Source organism: Desmodus rotundus, chromosome 3 (genome assembly GCF_022682495.2).
Source record: "Desmodus rotundus isolate HL8 chromosome 3, HLdesRot8A.1, whole genome shotgun sequence".
NCBI lineage: Eukaryota > Metazoa > Chordata > Mammalia > Chiroptera > Phyllostomidae > Desmodus > Desmodus rotundus.
This window is the reverse complement of record NC_071389.1, coordinates 118,716,461-118,735,055: the sequence shown is the minus strand read 5'-3', so window position 1 is coordinate 118,735,055 and position 18,595 is coordinate 118,716,461. Positions and strand designations below refer to the sequence as shown.

Here is an 18,595-nt window from a genome sequence, read left to right as displayed (position 1 = left end):
TATTTGTCCCATATGCAAAAAACATCCATAAATTCACCCCTTTCAGGAATCTCCAATATTATACCTGGCATTTGGTTCAAGGCTTAGAATCTTATCATCAAATCAGATCCAGGTACAAATGAAGCCTCGTGGGTGAGGGTTTTTTTGTGTGTGCGTGCCTTTCCTCTTACTCTGATGGCCTGTGAGTAAAATAAAAACTACATGCCCAATGTGTGATTTTGCGATATGCATTGAATAACCATTACAGATATCGTGGCTGGAAATAGAGGAAAATGAAAGCACATAACAGTTACTGGTTCACAGTAATTTTGAAACCCCGCTAACCAAACATCGCCAATTCCCTTTTTAGGTCTCGGTCCTACTGCCTACCAAAAATTTCCCTGATGCTCTTGGGTCTCCCCTCCAGGTTCTTGGTTCACATTTTAAAGTATCTTCCCTCTTATACAAAATGTGCCCTGTATTGGAAGTTGAGTACTTTCACCGTTCTGCTTCCTGCCCGTGGACACTCTGAAGCTCAGAGACCTCTTTGTATTTCACACCATTTCTCTCCCTTTCAGTCCATTCTGGCAAAATATTAGTCAACAAGATTTTGTCATTGTATATTTTTGTTTAAAAATGTAACTATGTGTGGTAAGAGCTGTTAACAAGACTGATTACAGTGATCATTTCACATTATACACAACTATCAAATCATTATGGTGTACACAAAAACTAATATAATGTTATGCGTCAATTATGTCTCAATAATCACTCACCGCCTGCCCCAGAAAACTTTCTGGACTTCCTAACATTCTTATTGAAGAATATTCCACTAGAAAAATACCACACCTGCAAATCTCTTCACTACAACCCTCTCTCTCCCTTGGGATTCTTATAAGCTGCTATGGTATCATAACTTTAAGATTATTAGACATTCTATTGTTTAATTCAGAGAGTTTGCCTGATGCCCTTAGCTTCTCAGAGGAGTATAATTTCAAAGGGTGTAGCAGACATTACCCTATATGTTTCTAAGGTATTATTAACCAAAGCTCTGACTTTTCATTTTGAGCTTTGCCCTGACACCCTTTCTTAATTTGGGAATCCTCTGCTGTACAAGGAGACTGAGAATGAGAAATAATTTTATATTTAAATGTATCAAGTGTCAGATCTTTCATCTATTTTCTTAAAATTTACTTGAAAATGAATGTTATTTTTTAAATTCACCTCTACATACTTATCTGTGACTAAAAGAGGCCATTTTGTATTTTCTTTTTTTTAAATATATTTATTGATTATGCTATTACAGTTGTCCCATTCCCCCCTTCACTCCACTCCATCCTGCCCACCCCCTCCCTCCCATATTCCCCCCTATAGTTCATGTCCATGGGTCATACTTATAAGTTCTTTGGCTTCTACATTTCCTACACTATTTTTACCCTCCCCCTGTCTATTTTCCACCTATCATCTATGCTACTTATTCTCTGTACCTTTCCCCCCTCTCCCCCTCCCACTCCCCTGTTGACAACCCTCCATGTGATCTCCATCTCTATGGTTCTGTTCCTGTTCTAGTTGTTTGCATAGTTTGCTCTTGTTTTTGTTTTAGGTGTGGTCGTTAATAACTATGAGTTTGCTGTCATTTTTACTGTTCCTATTTTTTATCTTCTTTTTCTTAGGTAACTCCCTTTAACATTTCATATAATAAGGGCTTGGTGATGATGAACTTCTTTAACTTGACCTTATCTGAGAAGCACTTTATCTTCCCTTCCATTCTAAATGATAGCTTTGCTGGATACAGTAATCTTCGATGTAGGTCCTTGCGTTTAATCTTGGGTAATGTAATGATGATGTGCCTTGGTGTGTTCCTCCTTGGGTCCAGCTTCTTTGGGGCTCTCTGAGCTTCCTGGACTTCCTAGAAGTCTATTTCCTTTGCCAGATTAGGGAAATTCTCCTTCATTATTTGTTCAAATAAGTTTTCAATTTTTTGTTCTTCCTCTTCTCTTTCTGGCACCCTTATAATTTGGATGTTGGAACGTTTCGAGATGTCCTGGAGGTTCCTAAGCCTCTCCTCATTTTTCCAAATTCTTGTTTCTTCATTCTTTTCTGGTTGGATGTTTCTTTCTTCCTTCTGGTCCACACCATTGATTTGAGTCCTAGTTTCCTTAGTATCACTATTGGTTCCCTGTACATTTTCCTTTGTTTCTCTTAGCATAGGCTTCATTTTTTCATCTGGTTTTCTTTTTTTTTTTTTTTTTTTTTTTTCTTTTTTTTTTTTTTTTTATTGTTATGCAATTACAGTTGTATGCCTTTTCTCCCTATCCCTCTACCCCACCCCAGGTGAACCCACCTCCATCCCCCCTCTCCACCCTCCCCCTTGGTTTTGTCCATGTGTCCTTTATAGTAGTTCCTGTAATACCCTCTTCCCACTATCCCCGCCCCCACCCCCCACCCCCGCCCTGGCTATTCTTAGATTGTTCTTAACTTCAATGTCTCTGGTTATATTTTGTTTGCTTTTTTCTTCATCTGGTTTTCGAATAGATTCAAAACCAGTGAGCATCTTGATAACCAGTGTTTTGAGCTGTGCATCCGATAGGTTGGCTATCTCTTCCTCGCTTAGTTGTATTTTTTCTGGAGCTTTGAAGTGTTCTGTCATTTGGGCCATTTTTTTTTTTTTTTTTTGTCTTGCGCGTCTGTTACTTTAAGGGGTGGAGCCTTAGGTGTTCACCGGGGCGGGGTAACACTGGTTGCTGGGTTGTGATACTGTAGGTGGGGGAGGGGCCGAGAGGGAGCAATGGCACCTGCCTCACTCTCCTCCGGATTTCAATCTTTCACTCCGATACCCACAATCAAACTGGGCCCCTCTGGTACTGGTTCCCGAGTGGGTGGGCTTGTGCACACTCTAGGCCCCTGTGGGTCTCTCCAACGACCTCCCTGTGAGGCTGGGAGTCTCTCCTGCTGCCGCCCCAACCCTCACGGGCGTTTTCAATCAGAGGTTTGAGGCTTTATTTTCCCGAGCTAGAGCCCTGGGTTGCGCAGTCTGCTTTGATCCCCGCCGTTCACCCGGTTTATCTATGCAGGAATGTGGGGCCGCGGGGTGCTACCCACTGCTCAGCCTGCCGCTCTCTCCGCCACTCTGAGTCCGGCCCTCTCGGTTTATCTGCACAAATGTAGGGTTGCAGGGTCTGCTAATACTCGGACTGCCTGCCCCATTTGTCCCACACTCCGCCAGTCTCGGTCCCGCCACAGCCACGTGAGTCCTCTCCACCCCGGTGCCCGTCTCCGCCCCTCCTACCGGTCTGGATGAATGTTTATTTTGTATTTCCTTGGTGTCGGACCCCCTTGCCGTTCGATTTTCTGTCAGTTCTGGTTGTGCGAGGAGGTGCAGTGTGTCTACCTACGCCGCCATCTTGGTTCTCCCGCCATTTTGTATTTTCAACATCCTGACTGTAATTCCTACTCAAATCCACCAGTTCATTAGGTATCTTTTGTATTTTCTGTGTCACTGAAGGTGATGGTCTTGCTAAAATTTCTGCCACTGATAATCATTTTTTCTATTTTTCCATAACAATCTTCTCACTTTCTTTTAGCCCTCTAATAGGCTCTTCATGGGCCATCAGGTTTCCACCAATGGTCTCGATTCAAACCCCTCTCTGCTTTTTCCCACCACCCCATCCCAGAGTCAATGCCTCTTGTCTTAGCTTGTTACAGCAGCATCCAACTCCCAACTCCCAGAATCTATTGCAATTATCTATTACCACATGGACAACATCTTCTCAAACAGTGGCTTAAAGCAATCCTAACACTTATTTTACTCACAAATCTGGGGGTTGACAGGGCTTGGGTAGGCAGTTCTCACTCAGGATTAGTCATATGCAGTTGTAGTCAGCCAGTGGCTGGACCTGTAACCGTCACAAAGGCTTTATCACTCACACTGATGTCTATACTGGGAAGCCTCAAACAGCTGGGGGTTGGCCTAGCTGGGGCGCCTCGGGCACCACATTCTCAGTTTGGTATCTCCTCGTGGTCCTTCCGTGTGGTGGACACAGGGTGGGTGGATGTCTTACATGGGAGCAAAAGCTCCCAGAGTGAGTGTCCCGGGAGACACTGCAGAGGCTACACAGGCTTTTCTAACCTCATCTTGGAAGTCACCTAGGATCTCCTTGCCAGCATTCTATTTGTCAAGGCAGCCCCAAAGACCTCCCAGGCTTAAGGAGGGGGTGGGACATGGATGCCACTTCTTCATTTGTCCCTCTGACAAAGAATTTACACACATTTTAGCTCCAACTCAGAAATGCTTTAAGGACCATTAATTTCAGCAGAGAAGGCAATCTAAACTTCTGATAATGGAACAAGTTTATGCCATTAATGTTATTAACATCCCATGTGTATCAAGGAAGATGATACTTTTTTTAAAGATTTTATTTATTTTCTTTTACAGTGAAGGGAAGGGAGTGAGAAAGAGAGGGAGAGAAACATCAGTGTCTGAAAGGTATCAATTGCCTCTCACAAGGCCCCCACCCAGGGACCTTGTCTGCAACCAGGCATGTGCCCTGACTGAGAATTGAACCAGCAACCTTTCAATTCACAGGCCAATGTTCAATCCACTGAGCCACACCAGCCATGACATATAGTCTTTTTTTTTAAAGTGATGATGTCAACCTGTCAAAAATGTAGATTGGGAGAATAAATTGGAGGGGATCTAGAGGAAGGGAAGATATCAAGTTCTTAACATAAACATAGATACATCTTTTTAGGAAAGTTAGACTGTTATTTAGGAAAGAAGGTTGAAAATGATACTCTCCTTTCAAATTTAGGGAAACTCCAAGGTATAACACTATGTCCTAAGAATATCAGGCTTGGGAAACTTGCTCCATTGGAGGTTGGCAGGAAATTCCCTTTGCACAGAGATCAATATCTTTATACCTTGCTCTGCTAATGCACGTAGGGAACTTGCTCTTAATCCTTATGGTCGTTCAGAAAGTTACAAGGCATATTTCCTTATGTTCCCTTTATATGTATTCTTGGTAGAAATCAACTAGTGACTCTGTTATTACAGTTTAACATTTATTTTGTTATCTGAGAATCTCATACCTTTTGTATAAGAGCATTCAAGTTCAAAGTCATAACAAAAAATAAGGAGGCAATACCAAGCCAAGCCACATGAATTTTGCTCCTCTACTCCTGGGCCACTTTGTCTCTAAGCCTTGTTTTATTCTTATGTGTAAAAGAACTGGTGGATGTTGACTTCTATAATTGACTCCTATAAACATGCTGTATGAGTATTGGATTAAGAAAAGAACAGAAAGCATAAAATATGTTTTAATTAATATCTCTCCCAAGGCTTCTCATGGTGCTTTCACTGTGGGATTAGGTGGGTGAATTTTCCCTCCCTCCCTCCCTTTCTTTCTTTCTTTCTTTCTTTCTTTCTTTCTTTCTTTCTTTCTTTCTTTCTTTCTTCTCCTTCCTTCCTTCTCCTTTTTTATTTTGTCTTCCTTTCATTCATTCATTTATTCATTAAGTCATTCATTCAAAAGGTCTAAATTTTTTGTCTAAACCATTATTAGATCTAGATTAATCTCAGAAAAGCAATGCTATCTGGTGCAGTCCACTTTTAAGGATGTTTTCATATCTCTTTGTATATCTGGTCTGTAACTCTTTTAATAGCACCAGCCCTCTGTGGTCAGTAGTTGTCTCATACTTTTACACTTTTGGCTTCTGCCTCTTTTTGCATTTAACATGAATCATTTTGCATTGCTGTTTAGTGGCTGTACCTTGCTCTTCTATCTATACCGCATGTTCCACAATGCTGAACATATTTGTAGGCACTCAATAAAAATATGAAAAAATGAATTTGTTTTTCCATCATCACCTTGCAAAATGCCTATATACATTAAGCCAGAGTTGGAAGTTGGAGATGGTGATGTTTCTAAACTGAGTACAAACACAGGACTTCTTGCCTTTGCCATTTTGAGAGAGTTATGTGAGTGCTAAAGATCAAACAAGAAAGTGGCTGGCAGATGCTTCAAGACCAGCCCATCCTACAGAACCCCAGGGAGTACACTGGTGGCTGCCCTTCCTCCCACGCAGCTGCAATACGTGTAGCCCAGTTCGTTTACTAGCCCTGATTCATTTCCCATCACTGACCTCGTCTCTCTAGTCCACTTATATTAGGTCACTAGATATTTTAAACTCAGTTTCCAGGAATAGAACTACTGTCATAATCAGCTCTCGGCTAAGGAGTAAGCTCCATCACACGAAAGTCTAATCTCTCATGGCAAACACACTTGGATTAGGCCAAATGCTTAAATGTTGTCACTCTGAAATCCAAGGGCAGTATTTACATGTTTTTCCATAATGATGGCCTACTAGATTTGGCTTCTTTATGCTACAGTCAACTGAAAACATTTTATTTCTGAGAATCTTTTATCTTCTGATCAGTCTGGCTTGGTAGATCTTGTTATGCCTTATTATTTTTGAAATCATTAAACAAAACAATAAGCAATCTTTCAGGGAAATGTTGCAAGGGAGGCAGCCTCTGGAGAAGGTCACTAGTTCTATTTCTGATATCTAATGAGTCCTGTTCCCTCTAAATAATTAAATTACTGAGATTGTTCTTTTGTTCAAATAACCTCATCTGAGGCAGATATTTCCCCTTTGCTTTCTGCCACTTTAACTTCTGCTTTTAACAAATGTAAGTACAGGGAGAACTTACGGTGCTGGTCTTCCCTGTACTTTTATTGCCAGTTGTGGACATTTTATATTCACAATAATGAGTCTCACAAGTCCTTCAAGTTACCATATAGAAGTGCAGACCCAATGGAGACTGCAATGCAGGGTGTTATCAAGGACCCAACAGGAGCACTTTGCTTTAGATTCAGATACACCTGGATCCGGATCCTCTCAAGCCACACCACTTGGACAGGTGACACCTCTTTATGAGCCTCAGTGCCCACTTCTGTGTACGACAGTGGTAACCTCTTACAGAGAAGGAGCATTGTCTAGGTAAGTGAGAAAATGCTTCTGAAGTATCCAGCACTAAGCCAAGAGCATAATGAGTTCAACCAATAGTTTCTATTGTTATTACATCTCAAATAATGTCTGTCTCCTGTGATTCTACTGGGAAAAAGGATTCAAAGCCCTCTTGCCCTAGGGGTGTCAACTATTTCAGTATATATTTTCAAGGTCACAGGGTCCCTCCTTGAAGCTTTGCAAATATGGAGCACACCATTTTGGCCTGCTTGCTTTGGGGGTGTCAGTCATTTCAGGCTTTCTCCACATCCCAGGACAATTTTTTCTTTACCCACTATAGACATATTTAGGATTTCCTGGCAGGGGCCATGCTGAATAAAATGAGCACAGGCTTTGCAGCCAGAGACCTGAGTGACCCTGGGAAATCCATTAACATCTCTGGGCCTCCATGTTCTCACACCTCTATAAAAGAGGTGTGAGCCTTGCTCTGAAAGGTGGCCATGAGTGTAAAAGAAGTGAGATCACTATGTAAAATGCTTTAGTTTATTGCTGTGTAAAAGAGAGAGGCACAATATGGAGACTCTATTATGTCTCCTTTCTTCCAACTAATAAATATTCCTTCTCCTCTCCCCCATCCTCATGGCACAGGCCGCCAGAGTTTGGAGCACCTACTCTGTAGCTGGTAGTTCTCCCTTAGGAGAAGACAATAGGGTGATGCTGAGTCAGCCTCAGTCACAGGAAACTTTTTGCCCAGAGAGAAAAATGAAATCTGGTAGCAGAAACCTGTCACCCCCAACCCTTCCTGGCCATCAGCAGAGCTCTCACTCCCATGGGAAGAATGAGTAATTGCTACAAGAAAACAGGCCATGTGCGTTTATGTACTGAGTGGTGCTTTATGGGATTAGGTGGGTGATGAAAAAATTATCATTATAATAACTTTATAACCTAGATATAAAAGAGACAGAGTAAAGAAAGACCAGTCCTCTTGTTAAATGTTGCCATTTAATCTTTTTACCTCTGGGCAAATCAATGCATTTTCTTATACATCAGCAAGAAGCAGACTCAGGTATTTGGGAGGAGGAAGGGACCGCAAATGCCACGTGGCAGTATCTGCATTTCACAGAGAGCAGCAAACCCCGGACCACAGAGGGTAAGAAAACGTGTCCGAGGTCAGGCACTGCCATTTGTTTTGACCACCTCTCGAGGCACCTCGTGACACCCACTGCCTCTTCTGGAAAGTGAGGTAAGAGTTGCCCAATCGAATTTTGAAATAAGGCCAGTTTTAAATGCCAGTGGCAGCCACCTTCTCTTATATTATTCAGAAAATACTCAGCTGAACTTGCTATCAGGAGACACAGACTGAGCATGAAGGAATAGAATTTTTCACATGTCAGTAAGCCAGGAGTAATAGAACATCCACTTCCTGGAGAAAGGTAATATCATAAATTGTCATGAAATACAGACTTCTCATGAGCTGTTTGTGAAATTTTGGCTTCTTAAAACCAAACCAAAGGTAGAGGAGAGTAAAATCCATAACCGTGTGCCCACTGTGTGGGTGTGTTGAACAGAATGTTCATGGGGTTGGATCTCAGAAATGATCCACTGGAAAGAAGGACACACTGTTTCTCACCACAGGGAGACGAGGAAAGAAAACAACTTTTGTTTAGCTTTCCTCGGTCCTGGAAGTGTTTGCGAATGGCAGAGAGTCAGGATTTGAACCCGAATTCAATGAAGTTTAAAACCCAGGTTGTTTCCCAATTATCCAAACAAATGTCCCAACTCCAGCTTACTCCTGGCAGGTTCACAAGCAAGCCTCTCCTGCAGCAGCGTGACTGTAGTCTCCACTGCCGGGAATTGTGTAGGGGCGGGGGGGCAAGGCCCTAGCTCCAACGTGCTTGACGTGAAGGCTGAAACTGCAGGAACGATTCCAGATGAACCAGTCATCACAGTACGGGAAGTTGATATTCCTTAGCCAATATCTGCAGGCACCTTCATCACACCATAATGCAGACAGACTAAGCTGATTAGTTAAACTAGTAGTTAAGATTATACCTTGTTTGGAAACCTGAAGATAAGAGAGGATAAGAGAGGAGTAGCTTGTCCAAACACAGACTGTCAACTGTCAGGAGGAAGATTCAGGGAGTGGGAATTCCCCTTAACGTGACAAGCCAAAATTTCAAGACTAAAATTTTGATGACGTATTATATGGAGTGTAACCAATTTTTATATTTTAAAAAAATAACAGTTCAAACTTCATACCCAGACATTCCTCCATCTTGTAAAATCATTGAACTCCAACTGTTCTTACCCACCTCTCCTCCTCTGAGCAAGGGCACGGCCTTCACAGAGTACATTCATTAGGAGCTCAGAAGGGGGGAGCAGCAAGTCCTCACTGTTCAAGGCCACTTAAGGAGTGGTCCTGGGTCCAGACAAGTGGAGGTTTTTAACAAAACAAAACACTTGAGGCAAACTTCAACAAAAGGCTCCCTCCCCCTCTGTCTCCTAGTCCACTGGCAGAACTTGAGGGCAAAGCCCTCCTCTGGAATTGAGACCCTGAGATTCCAGCCCATCCCTCCATTCTCTCCAGTATCTCTGCTCCATAGGGGTCATCAGGTCAGTAATGCTCACTGGCCATTTAGAAGGTGACAGTTACCACTTAGAGCCCGGTGATTTGGGACTCTTACTCAGCTCCTCTAAACCCCTCAGTGTCTTCATTTGTAAAACTGGAAATAATAAAAAGCCTGCTTTAAAAACCTAATCCTGCATAATAAGTGGGTTAACATACATACAGCACTTAGCATATGTTATGGCCCAGAAAATACAAATCTACAGAACAGAGTACAGTGATGCTCAAGCACGACTCCTACGCTGCTAATTTCTCCTCTGGCTGCTACGGCACTTTGACTCTTAGGCCCTGACCCCTGTGTCTTAAGGGAAAGATATGACTCTTCCATGAACCTTGTATTTCTATTCTGTGTAGGAAAAAGTTAATCTCTTTCCAGTCTCTTACATTTTGAACTGATCGTTCCCTTCCCCAATCCCCAGGCCCAGAATCGCTTGCACTAGTCTCTCTCCTAAAATACCTGCTCAGGTCAAATTTCATGGTTCTGTTTTTTCCAGCACCTGCTCTTAATTAACTCAAAAATTCTCCATTTTTCTTTTAGGCCTCACTTTGTATTTTCAGACACTCCGCTTAGACTGCGTTCTTTGTTTGCTAACTCCTGGGTCCACATAGATTCTTCTATTTTCCACGATTGCTTAACCCAAACAACTGCATCAACAAGGTAAGCTTTGAAACAGAGGTGAAGGGAAGGTTGGGTGTGTGTGCGTTATTCATTTATTCATCCATGTATTACTCATAAACTACCTATTGAGTACCTCAGAGGAAATGCATATCAATATAAAATAATTCCAGTCCTCAAGAAACTTAATTTGGGGAAGATAAACACAAAACTTTTAGTACGATGTCATTGGCTATGCATTAGAATCACCTTGGTACATTAAATAGAGAAACCTGACCCCAACCGAGACAAGTGGAATTAAAAACCCTAATTGGGCCTGAGTACTGGTGTGTTTTGATAGCTTTCCAGGTGACTCTATGGTTCAGGTAGGTTTGAGAATCCCTTGAAGAGAGGGAAGCATGGGATGCCTTGATGTGCCAAAGAAGAGGCTCTTATCCTAACTGATAAACTACCAATGTCTCCCTAAAAGAGATGACACCTGAGCTGAACCTGAACAGCTGAGCTGTCCAGGTGAAGATGTGGGAAAGCCTCTCCAAGCATGAAGGAGCAAAGTGAATTCACAGAATTGCAATTAATTCTGGATTGACTTCAAAGAGTACCAAAGTTTTTGGACCTTTATCTGGCAGGCAAAGGGAAGCCACTAAAGTACCATTAGCAGGGAAGTGGTGTGATTAGTCTTATGCACCTCTGAAGTACCAGGACATCAACTGGGGGAGGACTTTTTCTGTTATTGTAACTTTACCCCAACAAGAACTATCTCCCCTTTAATAAAACTTTCAAAACTCTTGGCACCTCCCTTGGTTTCAGACGTTACAAACAGGAAACTCTACCCATGAGCTAACCTTCACCCTATCCTTTCCTGAAACAAAGAACAGCTGTTCTCCTATTTGGATATGCTTAAGATAAAGAAGGGCCCCTTGGTATTCTCAGCTGACTGCAAAGAATGACGTGGCTTCATACGGATTAGTCACAGGTACATGCAGATGGCTGCAGAGTCGAGTGTATTGAGACATTTTTATTTTTGAAAGTATTTTGACTCTGACAGGGTACTGTCACCATTGGCAGGGGAAACCCAGGGATCGTACCTGCTACAGAGAAAATATAATTTATTCCCTGGAAGACTGCCTAAGCTTCAGAGAATCTAGCAGTCATGACATTTGAAATGCTCTTGCCCTAATTTTCAGTACACAGGCCCTTTACATGTCAACCAAGCTTTTGGAATAGCTTTAGATGTTATTTGTAGCAGAGATACTATGTGGTTTGTTTATGTTTTAGTTTTGATTTTTGCCTAAAATCTAAGATACAATATCCATTTAATAACAATATTTCAGGCAAGAAGAAGGAGGGGGAGAAGAAGAATATCCAATTTAATGTGTTTTAATTGTGAAATAATCTGATTCCAAAAATGTGGAAATATATGCGTGGGAGTAGGGACGGGAAAAGATACAGCCTATAACTGAAAACTTCCAGGAGGGAAATCAAAGATTTTTGAAAGGTTCTGGGAATTTTATAATCAATAACCTTGAAAAGTCTGTTTGTAGACAGAGAAATCTGAGGCCCAGGAAGACTGGGAGACTTGTTTCAGGTTGCACAGGGAAAGACTTGATTTTTTTTAAAAAGCCAGAGATAGAAATCTCATCTCCCCACCTCAAGTTTGACTTGCTTTCCATGACATGAGAATACTCCGAATAACTTCTGAAAAGAACAGCTCATCATTCCTCCTTATATTTATGGCAGGGAAAATTTTTAAGAGATAAGGCATATAAATAAATAAAATATATCATAACTAAGTGTATTTTAGTAAAGAAATGAGCAAAAAGATCATTGTGTTCCAGTTCTCAACACACTCTTTTGTTAGTTTATTCAATAGTTGTCGTCCTCAGTGGGTGACACTTGAATATCAAATTGCACTTGGGTGTGTCAGAATGACTAGTGTTACGTGTTCTTCAAGGCTAATTATTATCTTTAACACCTTTTGATATGCTAACCAAGGTGGTAAGAGTAGGGTTTCTCAGGTGTTTATTAGTCATCACCTTCATCTCTCATATACATATTTTTTTACTACTTTCAGAGTGTTAATAAATGCTATTGGAGCCTCATAACAACATCATAAAGCAGCTTTCCCTTAGTATTCTCCTGAGAAAATACATATTTAATTGATAGAATACTGGTGGGAAATGTGGTATCAGGCCGTACAGTTTCAAATCTTCCTTCTGTGCCAGTGGTGCCCCATCTGTAACATGGAGCAATGTGTGTAGTCTCATGCACCCATTTTTACAGTTAAATGGGGTAGTCGATGTAAAGTGCTTATCAAGTTGCCTGACGCTTTCTAACTGTCCCACATTGCTAGCTAGACTAGTTACCCATTCATAAATTATGAATTGACAGCCTCTAATAACTAACACTTGAAGAATGCTTATTATGACCAAATACCACTCTAAGAACTTCACAAGCAGTAACTCTAATTTTCATATTGACTGTTTGAGGTGAGAAACACTATTAATATCTCTGTCTTACCAATGAGGAAATTGAGACACAGAGGGGCAAAGTCACTTGTACAAAGCCTGGGAGATTGCAGAGCCCAGATTCAAACCCACAAAGTCTGGTTGGTTTCTCAGCTCTGCACTGTCATGCCCTGGGATGAGCTGTGTGCCAGGCCCGGGGCAGTTGCAATGAGACCACACAGGCCCTGCCCCCAGGGAGCTCACAGAAACCAGCAAGGGTGATGATCCCTAGAGGAGAAGTCAGCCCTCTGGAAAATGGTGGCACAGAAGAGAGTTCTGAACTCTCCCTGGGAGCTTGGGAAGTGTCAGTGACTCCCAACCATTCAGGTCTGCTTCTGCCAACTGTGTTGGCCACACAGACACCGTGAGCTAAGAATCACAGCATCACCAAACCTCCGCTTCTCCCCACACACTTGCTTCCCCATGCTGGAAGGTCGCACTCAGGCCCAGGGTCCCCACTGTCTTTATATACAGATCCTGTCATTTTCATGATAACCTTTCTAATGTTCTAAATTTCCTTTCCGTGGGTTGTCAAGCAAATACATTCTTGGCACTCAGCAGCAACTCCTTGTTCAAAATACTACATGCTAGGCAGTCCATGATTTAGCACACATTTCTTTAGTGCATCCAACCTATAAGACTCAGTGCCAGAAATGGATTCACATTCTTTTAATACCTCAGTGCCATCTTTCCCGAGGGAGCGGGGCTGTGTTTCCTCTGTGTCCAGTTTCTCATACGTATATTATGATTTCTGCTTTTGCAAAACAGGACATTGTCTAACCAAGTCCTTATGGGAGGAAGCACAGCCCAGCGAGCAGAACAATGATTTGAAAGTCTTGGGTTCTATTTTCAGCTCCACTGTTGACTAGCTGTGCATCCAGCCCTGGGAAGGTCAAAAGCTGAATGGCCTTGCGTCTGATGACTTTCTCTGTATGTACAGCTCTGGATGGAAAACAAATCAGATATCTGGCTCTCAGCCTTGAGGAGCTGTGGTCTTTGGAGAATAGATGAAAAGATGGGTAGTCACACTCTGTTTTGCTTTTTAAACTAAAAGAACATAATAAACTCTCTGGGGGAGGGGAGGGCGGAGAATAAGTTGGCAGAGAATGGAAGAAAGAAACCAAATAACCTTTTAAACAATCCAGGGGTTAAAGGCTTGTTTAAATGATCCAGATCAAAATAGCCTCTTCAGAGTAAGTTAGAGTTGCCTGCATTTGCAAACAGAAGGGGCCAAATTTCAAAAGACTTCTCCAAACTTGGACAATAGCAGGCTTCCAGAATACTGCTTGTAGGGCCAGGCAGGGACCACTACCAGGGGAGGCTTGTGGGCACCCTGGGAGGTACAGGCTCCCTCTAAAGCAGTTTGCTGCTACCTGGCACCAGCTGCCTGTCTTGGGGAGAGGTAAGTCCCTGTTGCCTGAGTAGCTGAGTTTTCAAGAGAAAGTAAACAATTAGAATGTTGCCATTAGAACTCTTGATTTTTAAGTGACTGGAGCCTAACCAGCCCTTCATGAGGTACTGAGAAGGCTCAGCCAAATGCATCATAGTCTAGGCAATGCACTCCCCATGTCTCTTCTACCTGAAGATGGGATGCGGTTGCATAAGGGTTTTAATTACGTGCTCTGCTACGCATGAATACAAGCTGTGTATAAGGCGCCGGTGTTAGCAGTGACACTCAGCATTGGCTTCACACTGGAATATCTGAGAGGTTGAAAAACTTGGATACTTAGGTTCCAACACAAAGACTCTTATTTGACTAGAGTGAGCTGCAGTCTGAGCACTGGACTTTTCAAATACTTCCCAGTGACTCTAACACACAATCACAATTGAGAGGGAGTATTGAGGTAGTGTGGAAAAGTTTAAGAATTTCAGAAAGTCGGATGAGTTTTAACTTGAACAGCTAATCCCTGAATGTGAGTCAGAAAATTGGCATTCAGTATGAATTGTTACAAAAACAAACAAACAAAAACAAAAATCTGGGACTCAACTCTAGCATTGCTGCTGGTGGCCTTAATAATATCTTCGGGTTCATTAGGAACCAGGGCTGACAACAGACTGTTGGGCAAACAAGGGTGTCGTTGTAAAGGTCAAGCACAACAAAAGGCAAAGGACAAGTGCAGGCCTAAGCGTAGATGAGTATACGGGAGATTAATTTCTTGCCTGATGGCCATGGGCCAGGCAGCAGAGCAAAGTGAGCCTTTTACAATGCAGCCCAATCGCTGTCCACCTTCTAATGGCTGTAAAAGTCACCACATGAAGCTAATAATCTGTGCATAAAACTAATGCTTTCCATTTTTTCTTCCTTATTTTGTAGGCCTTATGCATTATAAAAACATGATTAAGTCTCATTGATTATATCCTTGGCTAGTTTATATTTTAGCTTTGGTGTCTGTTGCTCTATTTCTCATAAAAGACATCAGGGTGGATGGAGTATATTTGGTCACGTGCAATGGGAAGTTAAATGAGGCATCTCCTCTTGTCTAAGTGTTTCTGAAGAGGCCCCACATATCTGGTGCCAACTTGCCTCACACGCTACATTTTACCCATAAAGGGACCCGCTAAGAGGCCATGGAAGTGTTTCTGCCCATGTTATCACATTGGCACCTCTGATCTATCAAGAGTGACTTTAAAGAAGCTGGCACTGGGGATTTCTTTGGAGGGTGTTACCAATTTAGTAAGTGTCCTCATTTTCACCCTCCACCCCGGACAGATGTGTTTCTTCCTTAACACAAACCAAAAGAGAAACAAGTCAGTGGAACCAGCTGGAGAACTAGATATATGTCTTGTAGACTTTAAAGGACAAAGGGACTGAAGTGTGACTCATACTTCAAACATAGGGACTGTGGCCTGGACTACTTTTGCCTGATGCCTAGGACTGGGCTATAGAGGGACTAAGCAGCACTTCCAGAATATGGTGGGACAAGTAGGACCCTGCACAAGAAAGGCACATTGGGTCATCTTAAGAAAGGTAGCCTGGAAAGGGGACAGGAACCCATGAGTGGGGCTGTGCCACTAGAAGCCAAGAGAATGAAGAAGTCGTGAGTGGCTAGCCTGAGAAGGCACACATGGAGTCAGTGAGACAGTGACAGGGACATGCCCTGTAATGTAGGCAAAGAGCAGCATCTTAAAAAAAAAAAAAACACTCACCAAAATAAAATGCCCATGAGAACAAAAGTCCGTTGGGATGCCCACCACACCAAGAGGATCTCAATGACAGGTGACAATAGCACATAACCTGTCATTGTTTATTTTACCCTTCCACCTTCTCCTTGCTCACACCTTCCCTGCTCTCTGGAAAGGCCAGACATCACAGCTAGGAAAGAGGGACAGATACAGAGAGGAAACCAACCTGACCCACCTCCTTTCCTGGATTTCCAACCCAAGTGATGACAAAGCTGTGAGGGGAGACAGAGCTAAAGTTTACGTGGATTAGACTTTCTACTGAACTAAACTTTTTACTAGCTTAAAATTTTTATTTTCATTTAATACCTGCTGGTACTCAGAAAAGCCAATGGAGAACTACCCAGAGTTTTATTGGTTAGTGGAACTGGAGGATTGGGGATGAATAGTCAAAATATCAGGTTTGAAGTTGCAGAAGCAAAATAATAATTGCTTTTCTTTTGTAGCCTAGAAGGTCCAGCTTGTCCAGTAAACCAGTTTAACTCAAATACATAAAGTGTTTCTCTGGTTGCAGATTTAGTTTAGTCAGGCTGCAGTGTGACGTCACAGTCATCTTTCCAGATTCTCATCCCGATAAGCAGCTTTGCTACCTCAAAGATGTATTGTGTTATGGAAACATTTCTGCAGGGTGCTGATGCTTTTTCCCAAGAAATGGGAAAAATAAACTGGTAAAACCTAGTTCACTCAAAAAGTAAGTAGGTCGTCTAAGAGCCTCTAGTAGTTTAATATGTGTCGTACATCTGTAGAATGGGATGCAGTGCGCAGCATTCTCAAGCTCCTTTGTCCATGGAATATTTTCATCCCTCAAACTTCTGGCTTTCATTTAATAAATATTTTCTGAACACCTACTATGTGCAGACATGCGGGATGGGTGTTGGGAATTAATTGACCACATAAGATTTTGTTCCTTCTCTGACAGACTTTATATTTTAATGGGTTGTTTATCTCACTCCCTTGTTCTGTGGAATTCTCTTTGGGGAGATCTTTCTCTATGCTATTCTTCCAGATTTCTGCCACTGAAAAGCTGTTTGTTAACACAAATATACAAATCACCTGAGAAGAAGTTGCTGTGTAAGAGAGGTGTTTATAAAACATAGTAAACACTGGTGTTCACAACCAAGCATAACAGAAACGCTTTGATTGCCTTTTCACTCCGTCCTTGGCCAGTTCTAGCTGAGAATGGAAATCCTTGATGAAGTCACAAAGCCATCCACCTCTTTTCTCTTTCCTCTCTTGGATGTGACTCCTTCCCCTGTATAAGACATCAAATCTCCACATTTTCCTTCCTCTGCTCACTCAGAAAAGATCTGACAGCAGCCATCTAAATTTATTTGGACTTTCTATGAGACATTTCCTGAAGCAAAGTTTTCAGTTATATGTTGCTGATTGTTAGATTTTGGCACTTAACTTTCTTCTTCCTCATCAGCCTGACATACATGCACATGCAAGCAAGTACACATGTATGCGCACACATACACACTCAGTCTCTCCCTTAAAATAGGGCCAAATCCAAGGTCTTCTTACAGGTGAAATCAAAGTCCTGTGTCAAGCAACAGAAATCTCTCTACCTCATGGTTTCCCAAAGGATATTCTCATCTGGGTGCTTCTTATGCTACAGCTCTCCTCTATTCCCAGGTAGGTCTGTATCCAGTTAACTGTGGCATCTGAATCTGATGAATGCTGTGAAGGAAGACAGGGAGAATGCAACTGGGAAAATTCCTCCTGGATCCTGGTAAAGCCCGAGGATGTTCAGCTTTCTGCATAAAGTGCATTAGCAGGGACTTGGCAGCTGTGAACTTATCAGCCGTTAAAAGGAAATAGCCCACTGGGCCTAGACATATATAACTTCCTCTTCCATTCCAGTCACCACAGGCTCCATGGAAATTTCCATTATAGGACGAAATCCAAATATTCAGCCACTATGCCCTGAAATGCAATCTCTTCCTCCACATTCTCTGTGAGTCGCTGACTCCATTCTCCCAAGTTCCACACCAATTACCAGTTCTCTGCCCAATGGGTGTGGGCCCTGCGTCTGGGGATCTCATCCACAAATCCTTGTGGGCAAGAGACAAAAACATAGGCTGGATCATACACTACAGCTGGATTCATAATTACCTGGATCATCAAAATCAGTCTACAGAGTCTTCTTAAATTATTTTAGGACCGTGACCTCTTCAACATATTTCTCAGATATATCTCAACCCCTTCCACCTTTTGTCATCATATATATATAGTGATACACATACATCACTACACATGTATTTGTGTCCAGGCCACCGTCACCTATGACTACAATAATAGGCGTCAACTAGTCATCCAACTTTTACTTTTGTCCTCTCCAATTGATTTGTCATGTATAAGAATAAATGACCTTAAAAATAAGTCAGGATTTCTACTCTGGCCTGAACAGAGTAACAGGGCTAACTTGAAACAATGGGAAAAAACTAACTAACTAATTAACTATATATATAAATTTACATATATATAACAATTTTCAGATGTTGACCCAAAGGTAGTATAGGTCCAGCAAACAGACAATATGACTAGAAGTGACCGACCCTCCCAGCTTGCATGGGACTCCACGGGTTCCCAGAAAAATCAGACTTACACAGTGCTCAAACTGGAAAAGTCCTGTCTAAACCAAGAAAAGTTTCTCATCCTAAAAGCCCTGTGATTTCATCAGCTGACTGCATGTAGGAAGTTTCTAAGCTGTAGCACAGAACT

General features: G+C 42.1%; 1 long non-coding RNA gene across 1 annotated transcript; it reads left to right on the top strand.

Moving 5' to 3' along the window:
* Positions 1–6,866: 6,866 nt before the first annotated feature.
* Positions 6,867–17,813, top strand: LOC123480682 (uncharacterized). The gene is made up of 4 exons (XR_006656764.2): positions 6,867–6,978; positions 7,996–8,188; positions 10,110–10,229; positions 17,507–17,813. It is a non-coding gene; the product is annotated as an uncharacterized lncRNA (long non-coding RNA).
* The last annotated feature ends 782 nt before the right edge of the window (positions 17,814–18,595 follow it).